Here is a 23445-nt window from a genome sequence, read left to right as displayed (position 1 = left end):
TTTAATATTTTCTTCTTGAAGAAGTACATATACTATATGCGAATGGATTACATTTTGGTTATGTAATAGGCAGCTGGGGACTGTGAACGTATTACTGTTACTATCTCTGAGCATTTCTCCCATAAACACTGTTCCAGGTTTGGTATGTTTCTTCTGTGATCATTTAGAAGCTCATCTTGTTTGCTCAATTCTACAATTTTAATGGAGTCTTGAGAGGAAAAGAAGATAAAGCTGTGCTCAATTTGTCATCTTTAACCTAATTTTAAATATTTTCTTGTAAGTTATGTTGCATAGTTTTAATACTCAGGTCTTATAGAATTATATGGACAAATGAAAAAATAATGAGAAAGTAATATGTTAGAGAGATAGTACGTTAAAAGACATTTTATCTAATTTCATACTCTATCTTGATTACAAAACTGCCCGTTTTTATGTTTTTGGCTCATTATTCAGGTAAATATATAGTAAGATTTAGGGCAGTTCTGTTACTGATGAGCTTTGAGGTGAAGAGTTACATTTTTTTTATCCTAAAATTGTGCATATTTAATTAGAAAGTTATGTCAATAAGAAGTGCTTACAGTATGCAAAAAGGATTTCTCAGTTTGGGTGAAATTAGTAACATGAGGTTTCTACTGATCAAGAGGATTAAGTCAACAGTGGTTGTAAGGATTATGATTTTTGTGATTTTTATGACTTTTTTTCCTAAGACCACATCCCATTTAGATACTCAAACAAGATTTTAACTTAAATGACTAAATATGCATTTACTCATAAGCATGTTTTAATTTAAGCATTTAGATAGTTGTTTTATATAGCTTAGTACTTTTGTTTGATTTTAATTTTATTTATTATTATTTTATTTTTATTTTTTAAAGATTTTATTTATTTATTTGACAGAGAGAGACACAGCGAGAGAGGGAACACAAGCAGGGGGAGTGGGAGAGGGAGAAGCAGGCTTCCCGCTGAGCAGGGAGCCTGATGCAGGGCTTGATCCCAGGACCTCAGGACCTGAGCCGAAGGCGGAGGCTTAACGACTGAGGCACCCAGGTGCCCCTATTTTTTATTTTTTAAAAAATTTTATGTATTTGAGAGAGAGCATGTGTGTGTGTGCGTGCATGAGTGGGGGGAGGTGCAGAGAGAGAGGGAAAAGCAGGCTTCCTGCTGAGCAGGGAGACCAAAGGCAGGGCTCAATCCCAGGACTCTGGGATCATGACCTGAGCTGAAGGCAGACACTTAACAGACTGAGCCACCCGGGCACCCCTGTTTGATTTTTAAAATACAAACCTAATGGTTGGTATCCTGGAAATCTGTAAATAAGTTTTTTCAATTAAGCTTTACTTTTTATCTAATGATATAAACACTTGCTAAAAGCAAACTAGTATAGGGACACCTGGATGACTCAGTTGGTTAAGCATCTGACTCTTGGTTTTGGCTCAGGTCATGATCTCAGAGTCATGAGATCAAGCCCCATGTAGGGCTCCGTGCTCAGTGCAGAGTCTGCTTGAGATTCTTTCCCTCTCCCTCTGCCCGTCTCCCCTCCCCCACTCATGCTCTCTCTGTCTCTCTAAAGTAAGTAATAAATAAAATCTAAGAAAAGCAAACTAGTATAAAAGACAAATGCACTGTTATGTTTATTGCAGCATTATTTACAGTAGCCAAGGTACAGATGCAACCTAAGTGTCCATCAATATATGAATGTATGAAGAAGATGTAGTACATATACACAGTGGAATATTACTCAGCCATTAAAAAGGATGGAATCTTGCCATTTGTGACAACATGATGGCCTTAAAGGGTATTATGCTAGGTGAAATAAGTCAGATGGAGAAAGATGAATACCATATGATTTCACTTATATGTGGAATCTAAAAAACAAAACCAATGAAAAAACAGCAACAACGAAGAGAAACAGACTCATAAATGTAGAGAGCAAACAAGTGGTTGCCTGAGGGGATAGGGTTGGGGGGATGGGTGAAATAGGTAAAGGAGATTAAGAGGTACAAACTTCCAGTTATAAATAAGCCACAGAGATGGAAAAGTACAGCATAGGGAATGTAGTCAATAATGTTGTAATAGGTTTTTTTTTTTTTAATCAGCAAAATGGATTTATTTGGGAATAGCAGAGAACTGCACTTGCAATTTGGGACATGCAAGCTACTGCAAAGACAGGCAAGTCCAAAAAGAAGGAAGAGGAATGTTATTTTATGAAGGAAAAGTTGGAAGGGATTGTTTTGAACCAAAGTCCACTTTAGAAAAGCAAGAGTTCAGGGTGATAACAGTTTCTCATTGGCTGAGTTACTAGGTTAGTCAGTTTCTTGTAGGAGAGGCAGTGTCCATTTTTTCCTGTTGGGGCCTGTAATCATGATTCTTTGCTGTTGAGAATGCTTCTGTTGGAGTCTGTAGTCTTCCTGTAATTGACTTCAGGTGACATAGAGCATGAGTTGTTCCCTATATTCCAATAGTTTTGTATAGTGACAGATGGTAACTACACTTATCATGATGAGCATTTTGTAATGTGTATAATTGTTGAACTACTCTGTTGTACACCTGAAACTAATATATGTCAACTATACTTTAATTTTAAAAAAAGGCAAACTAGTATGAAAAGATTTTTAATGAAAAAACAACATTCCCTACCCCACGCTTCCCCTTCTCATGTCTTGTTCTCCAGATATAACCACCTTTAACTCTTACAGTTGTTTATTCTGGTATTTAATCGCAGCTTGCTTCTTTTTTTTTTTTTTAAGATTTTATTTTTAAGTGATCTCTACACCCCGTGTGGCGCTCAAACTCACAACCCCGAGAACAAGAGTCACATGCTCTATGACTGAGCCAGCCAGGCACCCCTTAATTCTAGTGTTCTAAACAATATTCTTATACTACTATTTCTTGAATTTTTAGCTTGAGATTTTATCTCTTGATTTTTTACTGTATAAACTTCCGCTTTTTAAAAATCTTACCTTTTAAATTATATGATGATATTTGGTTCAAACAGTATTCAATGTTCATATTACTGTGATTATGTGATTTTTATTCATTCATAGCTAAGCCACATAATACACCATGATTATATTTTCCTTTCTACTAGAATCTTTATTTTCCTTGGGGCATTAATGATTATATTATTCTTTTTTGCCTGCTTAATTTTCTATATGATTGTCACTAATTCATCTGTAAATTCTCTGACAGAACTATTAATCTCATTATATTTAAACATGTCAGATAATAGATTTCTTTTCCTCTCTCCTGCCATCTATTCTTTTCCCCTCTCTTCTTCCTTTCTTTCCTCCTTCCTACCTTTCTTCTTTCCTTCCTTTCTTTTATCCAGTAGCCTTCTAGAGCCTTCTATCCCCTGCTCTAATCTGGACCAGTTGCTCTTAAACCTATTGCTTACCTGTCATTTTGGGATCTTCCTTCAGTTCTCTCTCTGATGTATTTTATTGTTTGCTGGATCACATCTTCCTCTTTCATTGTTTACTTTCTCAGTTTAGGGGCTCATGTATTACAGTAGCTTCCTCAGAAAGGGTGAATGAGAGAGGAAGTATATCTTTCAACTCTGCATATGTGAAATGTCTTTATTCATGCATGTGTTTGATAGTGTGGCTGTGTAAAAATCAATCAAAGTTTAATAAGATGTCAACATTCTTTTTTTTTTTTTTAAAGATTTTATTTATTTGACAGAGAGAGACACAGCGAGAGAGGGAACACAAGCAGGGGGAGTGGGAGAGGGAGAAACAGGCTTCCTGTGGAGCAGGGCTCCATCCCAGGACCCTGGGATTATGACCTGAGCCGAATGCAGATGCTTAATGACTGAGCCACCCAGGCACCTCTGCTTTTAAGATTCTTGCTCCTGACATTTTACAAGAGAAAAAAACTTAAAATGTTGGACTTCTTTTTTTAAATTTTTTTAAAGACTTCATTTATTTGACAGAGAGAGACACAATGAGTGAGGGAACACAAGCAGGGAGAGTGGGAGAGGGAGAAGCAGGCCTCCCACTGAGCAGGGAGCCCGATGCGGGGCTCGATCCCAGGACCCTGGTATCATGACCTGAGCCGAAGGCAGACGCTTAACGACAGCCACCCAGGTGCCCCAAATGTTGGACTTCTTATGTATAAACCCAAGGAGCAAATAACTTTGAATGATAATCTCCCAAAAGCATTTAATTTGATTGGTGTCCTCCACCCACTTGGTTCTTCATTTACTCTCCCTTCTCTTTTGGAAAGGACAGTCCCTGTCCAACTTCACATGTTACTCATAATTCCAGGGGAAAAAAAAATCTCAGAAAATTCTGAGTAAAACTTTACACATATTAGGGCTAAAAAGCAGAGAGGTAAGCTAACTATATCAATTCAAATGCCTTGCATCTTTCAAAATAAATACAAAGTTACGCTCTCATTGGCCCTTTTCTTGGGAATATTTTAAAAGAATGTTGATGTCTTGGGGCACCTGGGTGGCTCAGTAGTTAAGCGTCTGCCATTGTAAAGCGAATAATTCAGCAGCATTTAGTATATTTACAGTGCAACCTACCTCTGTGTAGCTCCAAAACATTTCATCACCCCAAAAGGATTGCCAAATCTTGATACTGATTCTTTTCTTAGAACATAAACTTGTACCATGGCTTTCATATTTGGTCTTAATATATTAGTAGTCACTAAAGGAAATAAGCCAAATTATTATATTCTGAGCATTAAGTTCCTTCAAAATTACATTGTACATAGTTTATAGTTTTCTTACCAGAAAATCACAAAAAGATATTAATGTGTTTCCTACTTATCATTTTTTAAAAGATTTTATTTATTTATTTGAGAGAGAGAGAATGAGAGACAGCACGAGAGGGAAGAGGGTCAGAGGGAGAAGCAGACTCCCTGCTGAGCAGGGAGCCCGATGTGGGACTCGATCCCAGGACTCCAGGATCATGACCTGAGCCGAAGGCCGTTGCTTAACCAACTGAGCCATCCAGGTGCCCTATCATGTTGTTTGAATTACAGTGTAGAAGTTAAATTAGAACAGACACAATATTCAAAAAATTAGATTGTCTTTATTGTTTTTGTTTTAGAATATTTAGAAATGTACTGCCACAGAACTTTGAAAATGCAAGCTAGAGAATAAACACATCTCATCAAGAAATGGTTTGTTTAACAAATAAGTTAATAGATTCCCCACCAGTACATTATGCAGCCATTTGTCACATGCTGATGATCATTTTTTTTTTAAATTTTAAAGATTTTATTTATTTATTTGACAGAGAGACACCGCGAGAGAGGGAACACAAGCAGGGGGAGTAGGAGAGGGAGAAGCAAGCTTTCCGCCCGAGCAGGGAGCCCGATGCGGGGCTCGATCCCAGGACCCTGGGACTGCAGACACTTAATGACTGAGCCACCCGGTCGCCCCTGTAGGATGATTATCTTGTCATTCTGTGAAGGAGATTCTCTTTTGAATAGAACTTAAAGTGGGTGGGGTTTCATGGAGAATAATTTCTGGTACCTTTAGAGAGGCAGTGAGAAAAAGGAGTAGGAAAAGTGCCAGAGACTACTTTTATCTTTTCATTTCCCCCAAAACTCTTATTTTTAAAAAATTAGATTCCCTTCACATTCCTGCTTTTCTTATAAATAACTCTTTATTTTGTGAAATTTAGAGATTAGTAAGGAAACTTCAAAGGAAGAAACATTCTCTCTGGAAAGCAGACTCTTGCCAGTTTTTGCCAGGTTAATCATGGGTAGTAGTTAAGCCAGATTTGTTGTTTCATTCTGTCAGTGAAATACACAGATTGTCTATCTTTTTTGTTTGTTTTGTTTTAGTGTGGAATAAAATACCACATAACAACAGGTAGATCTAACAAATCTAAGTAAGTATGGAGTGTTATAAATTACCACACAGCTGTAATTATTAATAATTACAGAGTGTAAATTAAATAGAAAATAATAACAAATAATATAAATAAAATGATAAAAATCAAATTACATGTTAATTAAATGTATGTATATAAATACATCCATATATGATAATTAGATATAATTATTTAGATCAGTGATTCTCAAAGTGCGGCTCCCAGACCAGCAGCGTCGGCATCACCTGGGAGCTTGTTAGGAATGCAGGGTCTGGGGCACCTGGGTAGCACAGTTGGTTGAGAGCTGGACTCTTGGTTTCAGCTCAAGTCGTAATCTCAGGGTCATGAGATTGAGCCCCGAGTTGGGCTCCAAGCTGAGCGTGGCGTCCGCTTGGGTTTCTCTCTCCCTCTCTCACCCACCCCATGCTTGCTCACTCTCTCTTTCTCTCTTTCAAATAAGTAAATAAATCTTAAAAACAAAAAAAAGAAATGCAGTATCTGTGTATTGATTTAGAGACTCTAGGGGTGAGGTCCCGCAGCCCTCCAAGTGGTTCTGATGCAGGACCCAATTTTAGTTTGGAAACCACTATATTAGGACTGATAGGGTGTCCTCTAGTGTTTTTGCCAAAATTGCATTTTCATCAGGCAAATCCTGATGTAAAGATAAAAATGAAAGTGTATATATATATATATATATTTAAAAATTACCTTCTCTTGGGGCAGTCAGTTAAGCCTCAGACTCTTGATTTCGGCTCAGGTCATGATCTCAAGGTTGTGAAATCGAAACCCGTGTTGTGTTCTGTGCTGGGCATGGAGCCTGCTTAAGATTCGTTCTCTCCCTCTCCCTTTCCCTCTGCAGCCCCCCTAAAAAATTACCTTCTCTCAATATTTCTTTCTCTCTCTCTCTCTTTTTAAAGAGACAGAGTGTGAGTGAGCACAAGCTACTTGTCAGAGACAGAGTGTGAGTGAGCACAAGCAGGGGGAGCAGTGGGCAGAGGGAGACCCTGGAGAGCAGCAGGTAGAGGGAGAAGTAGGTTCCCTACTGAGCAAGAAGTCTGATGTAGGACTCGATCCCAGGACACTGGGATCATGACCTGAGCCAAAGGCAGACGCTTAATGACTGAGCCACTCAGGCATCCCTCAATATTTCTTTCAAGTCTTTTTTTTTTTCTATGCATACATCTGCAAATTTTAGAAAACATCTATACAATTTTAAATTTTGGTCTTTTTTGGACTTAGCATTATGGAAAAAGCATTTTCCATGTCATTAAAAATATTTGTTAAACATAATATTGAAGACTGCTTAATACTTCATAATTTCATCTTCTTATTTTCCACACTTATACTATGAATATTTCTCTTTTAAGAAGGAAGGATGGGGGAACAGTTTCTTGCCTACCATGTTATCTTTTTATATACTTACTAATATCCTGTCATATTGCCAAAGAGGCATAGACAAACTTTGTAAAACTCTAAAGCAAGCAGTAGTGGGTGCTTAAAAATGTTAATTTATTAGAATTTTGTGTTTTTCACTTCATGCCCCTTCATCACCTCTGTTTATTGGCCTTTGGCTGCTCAGTGTCTCATTCTCTGGTTTAGTCTTTTTTTTGTTGTTGCTTTTTTTTTTTTTTTTTTTTAGAGAGAGAGCGAGCAAGCGCTCAGGTGCAGGTTGAGGAGAGGGGCAGAGGGAAAGAAAGAGAGAGAGAATCTTAAGCAGGCTCCATGCTCAGTGAGGAACTGACGTGGGGCTTGATCTCACAACCCTGAGATCAAGGCCTGAGCTGAAATCAAGAGTTGGATGCTTAACCGACTAAGCCACCCAGGCACCCCTCTGGTCTAGTCCTTTTTGACTCACTTTTTCCTTTAAATATTTTCAGTCTTTCACAGGTTCTATCTTGAAGCCTTTAAAGGCAGGAATTTGGAGACCATAGTAAGCAATTGAAGAAGATATTTTGGGACTGATGAGCTTTTCCTTGCCTTTAATCTCAGAATAGAGGTGCTTGCTTACTTGAGCTTAGTGGTTAATAGAGGGTCTGTTGAGTCAGTTAAACCACATCTCCATGTATTAGCTTAGTGTCTTTGGCAAATAAATCCCTTTGAGCTTAGGTTTTCTCATCTAATAGTCTGTCTAATAGTGTCTTATTTATAGATGTGACCATTACATTCCATACAATTTATAATTTATAGATGTGAGCATTACATTATGTCTGAAGTGCTAACATAGTGTCTGACATAATAAATCCTCAGTAACTATTAGCTATTACAATTACATGTACTATTAGTGTTTAACTCTAGAACCATTTTTGTAGTTTGCTGAGACTCCTAGTTTTAGCCCTTAATTTTTGTGACTAATAATTCTTTATTGTTTATATTTCATGTTAATGGAAAATTTGCTTTACTTTATTTCACAGTTAAATTTAACTGTTAAAGTGACAAATTTTAAATTTTTATGGAAAAAATGTTTTAAGAAGGTGCTATCTCAGATTCATATTTCATTTTTCTTTTTTTAGAATTGAAAATTCTTTCAGAGGAAGTTGTTTTTTGTAGAGTACTTGTATTTTCACTGTTTTTATAATATTACAGATTTCCTAGAAATTTGTGGGGAAAAGTATATATTAGTGTACTATTAATTATAAGCTCATTTAATGTTTCCCTTGTAATCTGTGAACTTGTTTAGTTCTTTTTTGTTTTTCAAAGATTTTATTTATTTATTTGAGAGAGAGAGAGAGTGCACACAAGCCGGGTGATGGGCAGAGGGAGAAGGAGACTTCCTGTTAAGCAGAGAGCCCGATGTGGGGATTGATCCTGGGACTCTGGGATCATGACTCAAGCCACAGGCAGACGCTTAACTGACTGAGCCACCCAGGTGCCCTGAACTTGCTTAGTTCTTAAGCATCATAACTCAAAGTACTAATTGAAATAAGGAAGCATGATTGGGTTTTATTTTCATTTTGCATAATTTTTGTGATTTTGTGCATATATGTATTGAATTTGAGAAACCTGTTTAACATGAGTTACTCATATAAGTGATTATATTAATACTGATTTGTTCTCTGCATGTGCTGAGAAGTGCAACATTTTGGGCAACTCAATTTATTCACTTAACCGATTGTTGCATGAGTATTAGTGCTAGGTACCATGTTTGGTGCTCAGTGTATAAGCATGAGTAGGATATGGTAGAGCTTATTCTTTTGTGGAGACATATGTAAACAAGTAACTTCAGTGCAGTGTGCTGAGTAGTATTATAGAGGTATGTAGAAAGTGCTGTAGAACATATGTGTGGCACATTTAACTTGGCGTTCAACTTGGGTGGAAAGCAAGGAAGGCTGGTTGATAATTGTGTGTAGGGCCAGGTAGTTAGGTAAGACTTGGCAAAGAAGGTAATGTTTCATCTGGCTTTGAAGAAAGGAAACAAGTTTAGCAGGGTGGTCCAGGCCAGTGTGTCTGAGAGAAAGGGAGGGGCACTTTGTAGATGACGTAGGAATCAACTGAGAAATGTAAAGGGAAGGAGAATTCTGCAAGATTGCCAGGTATGAGATCAACTTACAAAAATGAATAGTATTTCTTTACACTTGTCATAGCCAACTAGAAAATATAATTAGAAAATTTATTCACAATATGAAAATATCTCTAAAGTATCTAGAATATACAAAATCTAAATGGTAAAAACTTTGAAATGCTAAGAAAAAATTAGCTGAATAAATGGAGGGATATCCCATATTGGATAGAACAACTTAATAAAATATGTCAGTTCTCCCTTAATGAATGTACAAATTAATTGCAATTCCAATTGAAATTATAGTTTTATTTTTGAGGAATTTGATAAGCTTTGTTAACTAAGCCTTAAAAAAAAACAAAGGGTAGAGATTTATCAAGCAAAATATTAAGACATTAAAAAGCCTTAGTGTTACACGTTGACCAATGAAACAGCTTAGAGATTCTGGAGACAGGCCATGTATGTTAGCTGATTCTCATTGTTCACAGATTCTGTATTTGCGAATTCATCTACTTGCTAAAACTTGTTTCTAAAGCTAAATCAATATTCACAGTGCTGCTGCAGTAGTTCACCAACATGTCCAGAAGTGAGAAGTATTTGAGTTGCCTGATGAGCGGGAGCATGTTCCCAGCTGAACAAGGCGATGTTCTTCTTGTTTCAGTGCTTATACTATAAATGTGTCCTTTTTGTAGTCTAGTTAGAGTCAAGTTTCCTGGATTTTTTTGTGTTTTGATGGTGACCTCACTGTTTAAAATGGCCCTGATGCATAGTGTTGAAGTGCTGTCTAGTGTTCTTAAGCACAAGGAGGCTGTGATGTGTTTTATGGAAAAAATATGTGTCAGATAATTTCATTCAGACATGAATTATATAATGCTGTTAGCTGAGAGTTCAGTGTTCATAATTAATGATATATATTAAATAAGGTATCTTTAATATTTCTTTTTATTATATTATGTTAATCACCATACATTACATCATTAGTTTTTGATGTAGTGTTCCATGATTCATTCTTTGCCTATAACACCCAGTGCTCCATTCAATATGTGCCCTCTTTAATACCCATCAGCAGGCTAACCCATCCCTCCACCCCCTTCCCTCTGGAACCCTCAGTTTGTTTCTCAGAGTCCATAGTCTCTCATGGTTCATCTCCCCCTCTGATTTCCCCCCCTTCATTTTTCCCTTCCTACTATCTTTTTCTTTTTTTTTTTTTAATATATAATGTATTATTTGTTTCAGAGGTACATAAATAAGGTATCTTTAAACAGAGGCACACATAAAACAAGGTGTAAGTATTGATTGTACTGGAAATATTGTGACCACAGATTCACAGAAACTATATTCCTCCTAGGATCAATGGTTCAGTATTGCTAATTCAGTGTTTGTGATGATTTTATTGCATAATTAACAAGAATCGACTTCATATGTACATCAGTCAGAGTCTAGTCAAGAAATCAGAAGCCAGGGACTGAGGAAAGTACGGGTCCTGAGAGGTTGTCGGTGCTCTGGAAGTTAAGTCTTGTGGCTCCTGAGGAGTGCAAAAATAAAAGGCCCTCAACATTGCAAGTAGCCTAGAGGGAAGTGAGAAAGCATCTAAAGATGAAGGTGTTTCAGACCATCTGCAGACAGCTCAGAAGTTCAAAGGGGTTTTCTCTAGAACCAATCGCCCATGTGGATTTTTCCACTTCCTCTTATTCTTGTAGCCAGAAGAAAAAAGTGAACCTTATAAAGAAGTAGACCAAGAAAAGTACTCTGATTTAGTACAGTCTGTCTTGTCATCCAGAGGCCTTGCTCAGACTCCAGAATCATTGTTTGAGGAAGGTAATTTACTCTATGGACCTGTGAGTAAGTGTAAGCCCCCAAAGCAAGATGAGGAAGCAAAAGCTCCACGAAACTGGTGTCCTCTCTTAATTCCAGAGAGAAGTGTAAAACCAAATGCAACAAGTACTCCTACAATTTCTTTGAGAATCCCTTTGCAAAGAAATACCATATCAAGTGTGACCAAGATCCTTCAGCAGAGCATGACATCAGAACAGATTTTCTACGTGGAGAGGTGGAAACAGCAGATGATTCTGGAACTGGGAGAGGATGGCTTTGCTGAATATTCTTCAAATATATTTTTTACAAGGGAAATGGTTCCATAAAGTCTTGGAAAGCATACTTGCGCCCCAAGGGGACTTGAAAGAGAGAGATGAGAATCTCGAATCTGGATATATCGAAAGTGTCCAGCATATCCTGAAAGATGTCAGTGGAGTGCGAGCTCTCGAAAGTGCTGTTCAGCATGAGGCTTTAAAGTAGGTAGGTCTACTGGACTGTGTGGCTGAATATCAGGGCAAGCTGTGTGTGATTGATTGGAAGACATAGGAGAAACCAAAACCTTATATTTGAGATACATTTGACAACCTGCTGCAGGTTGTGGCCTATGTGGGTGCCATAAATAATGATGCCAACTATAGCTTTCAGGTTCAGTGTGGCTTAATTGTGGTGGCCTACAAAGATGGATCCCCTGCCCACCCACATTTCATGGACACTGAGCTCTGTTCCCAGTACTGGACCAAGTGACTTCTTCGTCTAGAAGAATATACAAAGAGCGAAAAGAACCAGAATATTCAGAAACCAGATTAGGGGACAGAATGATGTCTGGGAACATTCACTAGTTCCTCACAGTTTGGGAAGATCTGTTGCTGTTTACGGTAGAGATGCCACAGGATCTGAGAACTACATAACCCAAATGGAAGTATTTGTTGAAATGTATTACAACTAAAAAGATCGAAAAGCCAGAAAAGTTTAGATTTTAAGGGTTGGACTTGAGCACATAAAAGAAGCACAAGTAAGGATGGTCTGTCATTTACCTGGGAAAGGGAAGCAGGATTCACACAGCATTGGTTGGCTCTTGGACTCCCCTGTAGAACTTTCTGTATCCCGAGCAGGATGCCCAGTGCTTGAATTAAGATTGGAGGGCGTGAGGCTTGGTGTGCAAGAAGTTCCCCAGGGTACCCCAGGAGGGAAGGGGTCACACGCCCTCACGGTGTGTGTGGTGGGAGAAATCGCATCGGCCAACTCCTACTGCCAACATGGTTTCCTAAAACTGGTTTTATATGTTGAGGTTTTCTATATATTTCACTTGGGGGAAAAAACTTCCATTTAACATTTCTGAAAAAATTTATTTTTTTCATATTTAATGTGATTCCTTAGCCTCAAGTAAACATTGCTCTCTGGAAAGATGGAGCATTTTCAGATGGTTGATAATCCCCCTTAGCATACCAGTAAATAACCCCCAGGAGTAGCCAGACCCCAGTCTGAGATTCATAATCATGGATATTTTAGTAGCTCTGTCCTGGTTTGAGTCAATGAACCATGTACATAAAGAAAAAGTATCATTTGTGAGATTCTTCAGCTAGGGGGAACAGTAATTTTTGTGTCACTGGTTGTCACTGGGATCGGGGAAACTTAAATGCCCACTATAGCTTTGGGGGAAGGCTCCTTGTTTTATGGAATGGGATAGCATTTAAGTTACAGTTGCGGTCTTAAAATAGTAAGGTGCTACAATTAGTTTTTTCCTTTACTTAGCCATTAATTGTAAGAAATAAAATATAACATGTGAGTAAAGTGAAAAAAAGCACAAGCCATACTAGGAGGTTCAATAAAAATAATTCACTCTCGGGAAATGGCTATATTGTGTTGGAGGGCTAAAACCAAAGGAAATCAGAGGAAACACCCTTGCGGAGAACAAAGGGAGGAGGTTGGAGTTCTTAGAAATCTCAAGTATGGAGCAGGTCCTGGTGGAGCTGGGACTCAGTCATCTGAGGAGAGAGTACTGCCAGGATGGGGTTACAGAGAGGTAACCTCTGGGAGTATAAAGGAGCTGACCCTGAAGAGCCGTTGCTGATGGGATGAAGAACCATTGCTGGGCTGGGCTGTGTGAATAGCAAGGCAATAGGAAGAAGGGAATTCTATATACTCTCTTGCCTTCCAGTGTCCTTGGAAGAACCTAACAGTAAGCCAGCTGGCAAAGGAGAATAATTTGCTGAGTTCCAGCTCCAGTATCACAAAGCAAAGTATAGGAGCTGTACATTTGGACCCGAGGGACAATAGTTTAATATCCAGCACAATATGAGATTCTAATATGTAATAAAAATAGCACTGCAAGTTCTCACACATGTCCATGAAGAGACATATGTAGCAGGGTGATTAAAAGCACAGATTCTGGAATAAGACAATTTAGATTTGAATTTTGGCTATACTATTTACTGCGTGATCCTGGCAAATTATGTAATCTGTCTGTACCACCACATGAAGGAAATAGGTTCACCTCCCAGAAACACCTATATTGGACTGCTATATGAGCAAGAAATAAACCTACTTTGTTAAGCACTGAAATTTTGGGTTTGTTTGTTATAGTACATGACATTCTCCTAACTATTACCACAGTAGTATTTGTTGCAGTGTTTTTTATGGTAGAGGAGTTGAAGGCAAGTTGGGTGTCTATTACGGTGAAAGTAGACAGTTTAAATATGGTGGATGCACAATATGAAGATCTATACAATAATTAGAAGGGAAAAACATAGAAACACAAATGAATTATAAAATCATGGTGCTAAGAACCATATATCTCATGAGACAATGAGATATATGACACTAATACCATTTATGTGAGTTAAAATATATTGATACAAAACAATACACATTTTTTCCAGAACAAATTCAAACACAAAGATATACTTTGGGCATGTTAGAAGGGCCTCAAGGTATAAAAGAAAGTAACAATAGGGATGCCTGGGTGGCTCAGTTGTTCAAGCGTCTGACTGTTGATTTTGGCTCAGGTCATGATCTCAGGGTCATGAGATTGAGCCCTGCATTGGGCTCCATGCTTAACGCAGAGTCTGCTTGAGATTCTCTCCCTCTGTCCCTGTTCCTGCTCACCTGCCCTCTTTCTCTCTCAAATAAAATCTTAGAAAAAAAAAAAAAAAAAACCGGGACGCCTGGGTGGCTCCGTCGGCTAAGCATCCACCTTTGGCTCAGGTCATGATCCCAGGGTCCTGGGTGGCGCGAGCCAAGCTACTCATGCTGTTTGACAAAGTCCAAGTATGGGGGATAATCCTGAAAATCAGGAGACTCCACAGCTGGCTCCTACTTCCTTTCATTTTGTTTGCGGCAATCTTTATAATCATGGGATTTTTCCTCGGGTTTCATGATAAAATGATTTATAAATTTAGTTATGCCTATGTAAGCAATCACAATGAAACTGATTCCAAAAAGGCTGACGATGGGCCAAGAAGTAAAAATACCCAATGTCCTCCAATCTGTAAGGGAGCTGTTGGATCCAGGCCCAGTAAAAGTCCCTATTGATGAATTGCTCGGGCACCTCTGAAACATCAGAGTTCTAGGAAAGGAAAATCTCATGTCATTCCCACAGTACAGGGACCTCCATATGTTACTTTGATAGGATAGGGTGCACACATTGTAAGTTGCCTTGGGAGCAAGAATTAACTTTAGATAATCTTTAAGCAAGAGTAAAAGTATAACTTTATCCACATTAACACACAATAGCAGATAGGTCACGCTTTGTCTCGCATGGTCACGCTCTGTCTAGTACTTTTGTTTTTAAATCCAAAATGATTTAAGATGATTGCGATAAGATGTAAAAAATAAAATCACGTTATGAAAGAATGGAAAAGCAAGGAAATATTTTAATGTATAAATAAAGTCCCTCTGAGGCTATCAGGAGGAGATGCTTGCAACCTGATCCTGTGTCCGTGTCTCCTCACTCACTGACGCCGTCCTTTCCTTCAAGGACCCTTCCGCTGCTGGAGTTGGACTCTGGCACCCGGGATCGAGTCCCGCATCGGGCTCCTTGCTTGATAGGGAGCCTGCTTCTCCCTCTGCCTGCTGCTCCCCCTGCTTGTGCTCTTTCTCTTTCTTTCCCTGACAAATAAATAAATAAAATCTTTAAAGAAAAAAAGAAAAAAGAAAGTAACAAGAGAGGGGCTGTGCACAGACAGACCAGTAGTGATAATTACCATAAACTGACAGCATTTGATTTACTCAATCTTCTTTTACCTGAGAGTAAAAGAAAGATAAAAATCAAACCTATAATAGTAACAAAAGAGAAAATAAATTGGAATGAATTTAATGAGAAATGTAGAACACACTAAGGAAGAAAACTTTAAAGCTGTACTGATGTGAATGAAAGGCACCTTGAATATATATAGTCCTTGTTTTTGTGAAGATCAAGTTTTCCTAAACTGTTCCATATATTTTGTGCAATTTTGAAGTATTAATAGGATTTTTGGGAGCTGGATAAGCTGATTCTAAAGTTCATATGGAAAATAAACATGTGTGAACAGCTGATAAAATTGTGAAAAGAAAAGTAATAGAGTGACCAGTCCTGACAGATATTCAAATGGGGAGGTATAAAAACAGCCTTTATAGAGCTATTGATTTGTATTTGAGAAAGTTTAGTATTGCCTTATGAGCCAATAGAATAGAAACCCCCTAAATAGATCTCTCTCTCTATATATATATTGAAAATGAGTGTGCAATACAACTCATTTAAAATTAGGAAAAGAAGGGACGCCTGGGTGGTTCATTCGGTTGAGCATCTGCCTTCGGCTCGGGTCATGATCCCAGGTTCCTGGGATTGAGTCCTGCTTTGGGCTCCTTGCTCGGCGGGAGGATGCTTCTCCCTCTGCCTGCCGTTCCCCCTGCTTGTGCTCTCTCTCTCTCTGACTAAAAAAAAAAAAAAAAAAAAAAAAAAAAGTCTTTAAAATTAGGAAAAGAAGAATTGTTCAGAAAATAATGTTGGGACACTTAGCTATACATTTGGAGGAAGAAGAATTGGGTTCTACCTCATTTCTTTCATAAGAATCAAGATTTACAGATGGATAAAATTTAAACATCCAAAACCAGAAGTCCTAGAAGAAGGTATAATTACATTCAAAAAGTAGAAGTACTAGATGATTAGATAGTTCACATTGTCATCATTATCATCTTCTTCATCATCTTGGAGTTGGGAATGTTACTCCAGATACAAAATCCAGGTCCAATAGGGACAGGATTTGTATGTTGGATTGCATGGAAATTGTAAATTTCTGCTTTGTAGGAGACACCCTAAGTGATAGATTAATAGGAAAAGATTGACAACATCTGTATAAGATGAACTAATTTCCTTCACATATATAGGGCTCACAGTTAAATATGAAAGCATCCAGTGGAAAAGTAACAGAGAACAAGCTATGTATGGGAAGTGATATACAGATAGCTTGCATACAAATGAAACAATCCCAAAATTACATATAATTGAAGAGATACAAATTTTGTTTTTTAAAAGAGACCACTTTTCATCATTCAGATTGGCAGAAATAAAAAGTTTTTTTTTTTTTTTTAAGATTTTATTTGTCAGAGAGAGAGAACAAGCAGGGAGAGTGGCAGGCAGAGGGAGAGGGAGAAGTAGGTTTTCCATTGAGCAGGGAGCCCAATGCCGGGGCTTGGGGATCATGACCTGAGCCAAAGGCAGATGCTTAACCGACTGAGCCACCCAGGCGTTCCCAGAAATAAAAAGTTTGATAATGCAGGGGGTTGGCTAGGATGTGGGAAAATGGACAGTCTTATGGATTGGTTGGAGGATGTTTTAGGGGAAGCTCATTGGGGAAAAAAAGACCATGATTTCTCTAGAAACTGGCAAATACTCTGTGTCTTTATGCTTTTACCCCTGAAAGATAACTGCTTAGATAAATAAAATCTCTTGTCCTTAGTATATTTGTATGCTTTAAGTTGGAGATTGGTATTTGGAAAAATAGGGAAAACCCAGACTGGTAAAAGATTTGAATTCCAAATTAAAGAGTTTATAGTTTATTCTGAGAGCCCCCTGAAGACTTTGTATGCAGGGTAGTGAAGAAATCAGACTGTGTTTTATTTTATTTTACTTATTTTTTAAAGTAGGCCCCATGCCCAGCATGGAGCCTAATGCAGGGCTTGAACTCACAACCCTGAGATCAAGACCTGAGCTGAAGGGCACCTGGGTGGCTCAGTTGCTGAGCATCTGCCTTCAGCTCAGGTCATGATCCCAGGGTCCTGGGATCGAGCCCTGCATAGGGCTTGCTGGTTGGCGGGAAGCCTGCTTCTTCCTCTCCCACTCCCCCTGCTTGTGTTCCCTCTCTCGCTGTGTCTCTGTCAAATAAATAAAATCTTAAAAAAAAAAAAGACCTGAGCTGAAATCAAGAGTCAGGCACCTAACCGACTAAGCCACCCAGTCACCTCCAGACTGTATTTTAGAAAGAACTCTTTGATAGTAAATGTGGAGAATGGATTGGTGGAGTTATGGTGTAGTGGAGGTAGTGATACTGAGAAGACTAACACTTGAGAAATCACTTGTAAAGCTATTGCAGTAGTTCAGATGACCATTGTTAAGGTGGTCAATGGGACAATGGGAATGGGGCGAGAGAGAATTTAGAATCATTAGGATTTGGTGACTGACTGGGTAGGTGGGGAGAGGGAATAAACCTGACTTTCTTCCTGAAGTCAAAAATGAATTGGGAGTTTTAGAGAGTTTCTTAGAGTAATTCTGCTTGCTTTAGAGCTTCTAAGAATAATTCTACTCACTGTTGAGTAAGGTGCACCTTATGTATCTACAATAAAACCTAAACATTTTAAGATTTTTGGGAATTAGGAGTGGCATGGGGCAGGGTTCTTGGGCCTTTTGCATTTCCTAGAACCAATTTCTAACATTGGTTTTGGAGCAAGCACCTCTCGTTGCCTTCTTTATCATCTCCATCTCCATCATCTCCATCTCCCATCTCCATCTCTCTCATCTCCATCGCTATCATTTCCATCTCCATCACTATCATCTCCATCTCTGTCATCTCTGTCTTCATCTCTGTCATCTCCATCTCCATAATCTCCATCTCTATCATTTCCATCTCCATGATCTCCATCTCCATAATCTCCATCTCTATCATTTCCATCTCCATGATCTCCATCTCCATAATCTCCATCTCTATCATTTCCATCTCCATGATCTCCATCTCCATAATCTCCATCTCTATCTCTCTCATCTCCATCTCTATCATTTCCATCTCCATGATCTCCATCTCCATAATCTCCATCTCTATCATTTCCGTCTCCATCATTGCCATCTCTCTCATCTCTATCTCTCTCATCTCTTTCATCTCCACCTCCCTTTCTATTACTTCTGTCTCCCATCTCCATCTCTGTCATCTCCATATTTGTTATTTCCATCTTCAGCTCCATCAACTCCATCTTTATCATCTCCCATCTCCATCCCACATCTCTCATCTCTCCTCTCTCATTTCCCATTTCCCATCCCCATCCTTTTCTCCCCCCTTGGTTACCATGGCTCTGTTAGAATACCAACTGTCACTGTTTTCTGTTAAGGATTTAGTCAAATGACTCTGATGTGTGACAAATGATAACGGTGGGAGAAATAAAAGTGTTTTGTCCTTAGAGTATATTAGACAGATCTTATTATATAAAAGCAATATAGTAAATTAATACTTTTATTAGGTGAGTGTATAGTTAAGTGACTCATGCATACTGTAAATCCATTGTCTTAAAATAGTATGTGCCCTAAGATAGTAAAAAGTTGAAAATAGATTGTAGTGGGAGTACAAATGATACAATTTTATAAAAAATAGAATATGATTAATATGTATTACCTTTTTATGTTTATGGAATTTTCACCTGAGCCCTGGCAGACTGCAATATAATATGTATTTAGAAACTTTCTCAAGCCTTACTATTAAAAGATTTTTCTAATTGCTAAAAATATACTTCCTGTACTTGGATAAGGGCTGACTATAGTGGAAGCAGCTGATTTGTGCCATGGGACCAGGAATAGCCTTGGGATTGGTGATTTGTGGCATCAGTTCTGGAGGAGGTACTGCCAGGTACCCCTAAAAATGGGAGTATGGAAAGAAAGAAGCGGAAAACTGGAGTCTTGACCATAATTCTATACAATAAGGAGTCTCCTAGTGCCTTCCCAACCATCGAGGCCTTTTGGAAGAGTTCTAGGTGATGGGGAAGCCTTGATTTGTAGTTTTTGCCAGTTTTTGTAGTGTAAATACTGATAACTATGGCTGTTCTCAAATTACCTGTGCGATGTCACTAAATGCAGAATCGGGAATGGATGCTCACAATCAGCTCTTTTCACTTGTACTATGTCTTAATCAACATTAGTGAGATATCATATGCTAGGGCTTATCACCAGCAAAGGGCTCTCATTTCCATCTGGATTTTGAGTGATCCAGTTCAAGAGTACCATCCTGCTTTCCAGGCCCACGCCTGCTATAAATGGTCTTGGCTTGGATTTTCCCTAAAAGAAAAAAGACTGGGACTTGTGTCTAGTTTATTTGGGTAGTAACACCAGGGAGTAGGGATGAGAAACTGGGTCGGGTGAGGAAAAGAGGAAAGGATAATGTGGGATAAGCCTGCATTATCAAATTCACTGCTAAGCCCTGTTGGGGCTTGATGTCCTGTAGAATTCTCTACCTGGGGGTTAACTAGAAGGAGCAATTGTCTACCAGTTGTTCTTGGCCCCCACTGGTTGTGGGTTAATCCTGAGCACTCACTCTCCCAAATTTATATGGCTGTGTGCATACTGAGTGGGCTCCCTGTATCTTCTGTGGCATTGGAGAAGCCCTGGGGCAGCCAGTGAAAGATGTGAGGTGTCACACTGGCAATGTGAGGGTGTTGTGGCCCTCCAGGAAGTATCTCCCACCACTGTCATTGGAATCACAAATGAGGCTGAGCTTCTGTGGGCAGGGCACCAGAAGTATCTGATACAGTGATACTTGGTTTATAATGTTTTAAAAGGTAGACTAAAAAGCATTTATTCACAATGAAGCTATTATTTTAGATCATGGGTCTTGTGGAATTTGTTGTTTAAGAATTTTGGGGGCAGGGCACCTGGGTGGCTCAGATGGTTAAGCATCTGCCTTCGGCTCAGGTCATGATCCCAGAGTCCTGGGATCGAGTCCCGCATCGGGCTCCCTGCTCCTTGGGAGCCTGCTTCTCCGTCTGCCTCTCTTTCTCTCTCTCTCTCCCCCTCTCTCTGTCTCTCATGAATAAATAAATAAAATTAAAAAAAAAAGATTAAAAAAAAGAATTTTGGGGGCAAATGTAATGTTTCTCTCCCTTTTTTTCTTTAAAGTTTTATTTAAGTTATCTCTACACCCAACATGAGACTCAAACTCATGACCCTGAGATCAAGAGTCAGATGCTCTTCTGACTGAGCCAGCCAGGCAGCTCTCTCTTCCTTCTTTTTCTTCTTGCTCAAGTAAAACTTTGGGTTATGTAGTGTTTTTGTGTCCTAAGAAACCCATAGAAAGGATTTTAATAAAGTTCATAAACATTGAAAAGACATGAGCAAGTATGTTAATTCATTTAATGAATATTTAATATTAGGAATGGGAAAATATAAACTTAATATATGAAACCATGAATTCCTTTAAAAAGTCTTTATAGGTGTTTTATAAGGGATAAAGGATGATATAAAACAACTTTGATGAAATTTAGGCATTCATTATTTTTTATTTCTTTGAGAGAATGTTTCTAGAAGTTTTAGCGCTTCTACTACTTAGTTAGAGGTCTTTGCTGTGGTTTTCCATTTGGTAAAGGAATAAAGACAAAATATCTATATAGTCTCGAAGCTATGTCTCTAATTAAACCTCTTACTCCTTGACAGATTCTTTTGGGATATCATCCTTATGTTATTTCCTCCTTTGAGGTTGGTATCTGTAAATTACTTGTGTATTTGATTGCCTTTAGGTATCTGTAAAAATTCAGAGAGCAAGGAGGATAGCAAAAACTACATGACATGATTGATACTTTGCCTTATCTTCTTTAGAAAAGTAGGAACAAAAACTAGAATTAGACTAGTCTTACTAGAAATAAATTCTCCCATTACCTCTTTTATCTATTACTCACCTTCCTTGTCACTCTTTTTCTCTGAACATTTCCCAAACTAGTGAATAGTCTGAGGTCATGTGGAATTCTGCTAGATGTAAACCCCGGTACTGAATTTTAAAAATTTGGTTTTTAATGTTTGTCCTAGTTTCCAAGATAAAGTATTATTTTGTGTATGAACAAGAGGAAACAATTAATATTGTTAATAGAAGTTTTAACTTGTTTAAAAAATATTTATTTATTTTAGAGAGAGTGCACATGGCGTGCATGAGCGGGGGTGGGGAGTCAGGGCAGAGGCAGAGAATCTCAAGCAGACTGTGCACTGAGCACAGAGCCCAACTCTGGGCTCGATCTCACAATCCTGAGATCATGACTTAAGCTGAAACCAAAGTTGGATGCTTAACTGACTGAGCCACCCAGGTGCCCCAGAAGTTTTAACTTACTTAAATTCACAGTTAGCAGTCAGAATTAGAAAGAGTATGTGAGTCATGCATGGTCTAGTTTTTAAGCTACTGAGATTTTCCTTATTTTTGAATCCGTGGTACTAGTTAGATCCTTTACTAAGTACCTTAAAATCCCTAATGCTTAGCTTCTCTTTCATAATTTCTGAGACAAAAATTCCTGGTTTGCACATGGTAAGTGTTAATATATTTGATAACATGAATTCTAATCATAAAACACTGAACTTATATGTTTGTTATTGAAAGGAGTAGCACATCCAAACAAGGATCATTCATATCCAGGGGCCATATAGTAAAGGTTATGCTTATCCACCTGACTGGCTGCAGTTAGTTAAGATACCTGCTCTTAAGAATATATGAAAAATTTCAAAGCACTGTGGTCTGAAAATATGCAGGGAATGATCCCAGTCTTTTGGTACCAGTTGAGACCTGATTTGTGACCTAGGATGTGATCTATTCTGGAGAATGTTCCATGGGCACTAGAGAAGACTGTGTATTCTGTTGCTTTGGGATGGAATGTTCTGAATATATCTGTGAAGTCCATTTGGTCCAGTGTGTCATTTAAAGTCTTTATTTCCTCGTTGATCTTTTGCTTAGATGATCTATCCATTTCAGTGAGGGGGGTGTTAAAGTCCCCTACTCTTATTGTATTGCTGTCGATGTGTTTCTTTGATTTTGTTATTAATTGGCTTATATAATTGGCTGCTCCCATGTTAGGGCTGTAGATATTTACAGTTGTTAGATTTTCTTGTTGGATAGACCCTTTAAGTATGATATAGAACTCAAATACATGGAGGCTAAGGAAAGAACTGAAATACATGGAGGCTAAAGAGCATTCTACTAAAGAATGAATGGGTCAACCAGGAAATTAAAGAAGAATTGAAAAAATTCATGGAAACAAATGAAAATGAAAACACAACTGTTCAAAATGTTTGGGATGCAGCAAAGGCGGTCCTAAGAGGAAAGTATGTAGCAATACAAGCCTTTCTCAAGAAACAAGAAAGGTCTCAAATACACAACCTACCCTACACCTGGAGGAGCTGGAGAAAGAACAGCAAATAAAGCCTAAACGCAGCAGAAGAAGAGAAATAGTAAAGATCAGAGCAGAAATCAATGAAATAGAAACCAAAAGAACAGTAGAACAGATCAATGAAACTAGGAGCTGGTTCTTTGAAAGAATTAATAAGATTGTTAAACCCCTGGCCAGATTTATCAAAAAGAAAAGAGAAATGACCCAAATCCACAAAATCATGAATGAAAGAGGAGAGATCACAACCAACACCAAGGATATACAAACAATTATAAGAACATATTATGAGCAACTCTATGCCAGCAAATTAGATAATCTGGAAGAAATGAATGTACTCCTAGTGATGTAATAAGCCACCAAAACTGAACCAGGAAGAAAAAGAAAACCTGAACAGACTTATAACCACTAAGGAAATTGAAGCAGTCATCAAAAATCTCCCAACAAACAAGAGCCCAGGGCCAGATGGCTTCCCAGGGGAATTCTACCAAACATTTGAAGAAGAATTAATACCTATTTTTTTAATTTTAATTTTTTATTGTTATGTTAATCACCATACATTATATCATTTGTTTTTGATGTAGTGTTCCATGATTCATTGTTTGTGCATAACACCCAGTGCTCCACACAGAACATGCCCTCTTTAATACCCATCACCAGGCTAACCCATCCCCCACCCCCAGAACCCTCAGTTTGTTTTTCAGAGTCCATCAT

At 38.3% G+C, this 23445-nt stretch overlaps 1 protein-coding gene and 1 pseudogene across 1 annotated transcript in view; both read left to right on the top strand.

Annotated features, from left to right (window-relative positions):
* CTNNA3 (catenin alpha 3) overlaps nt 1-23445 on the top strand; it is a 1953765-nt gene that overhangs the window by 8836 nt on the left and 1921484 nt on the right. The window lies entirely within an intron of this gene.
* Nucleotides 10921-11946, top strand: LOC113922778 (annotated as a pseudogene).

Source organism: Zalophus californianus, chromosome 15 (genome assembly GCF_009762305.2).
Source record: "Zalophus californianus isolate mZalCal1 chromosome 15, mZalCal1.pri.v2, whole genome shotgun sequence".
Classification (NCBI taxonomy): domain Eukaryota; kingdom Metazoa; phylum Chordata; class Mammalia; order Carnivora; family Otariidae; genus Zalophus; species Zalophus californianus.
This window is presented reverse-complemented; position numbering and strand designations above follow the sequence as displayed.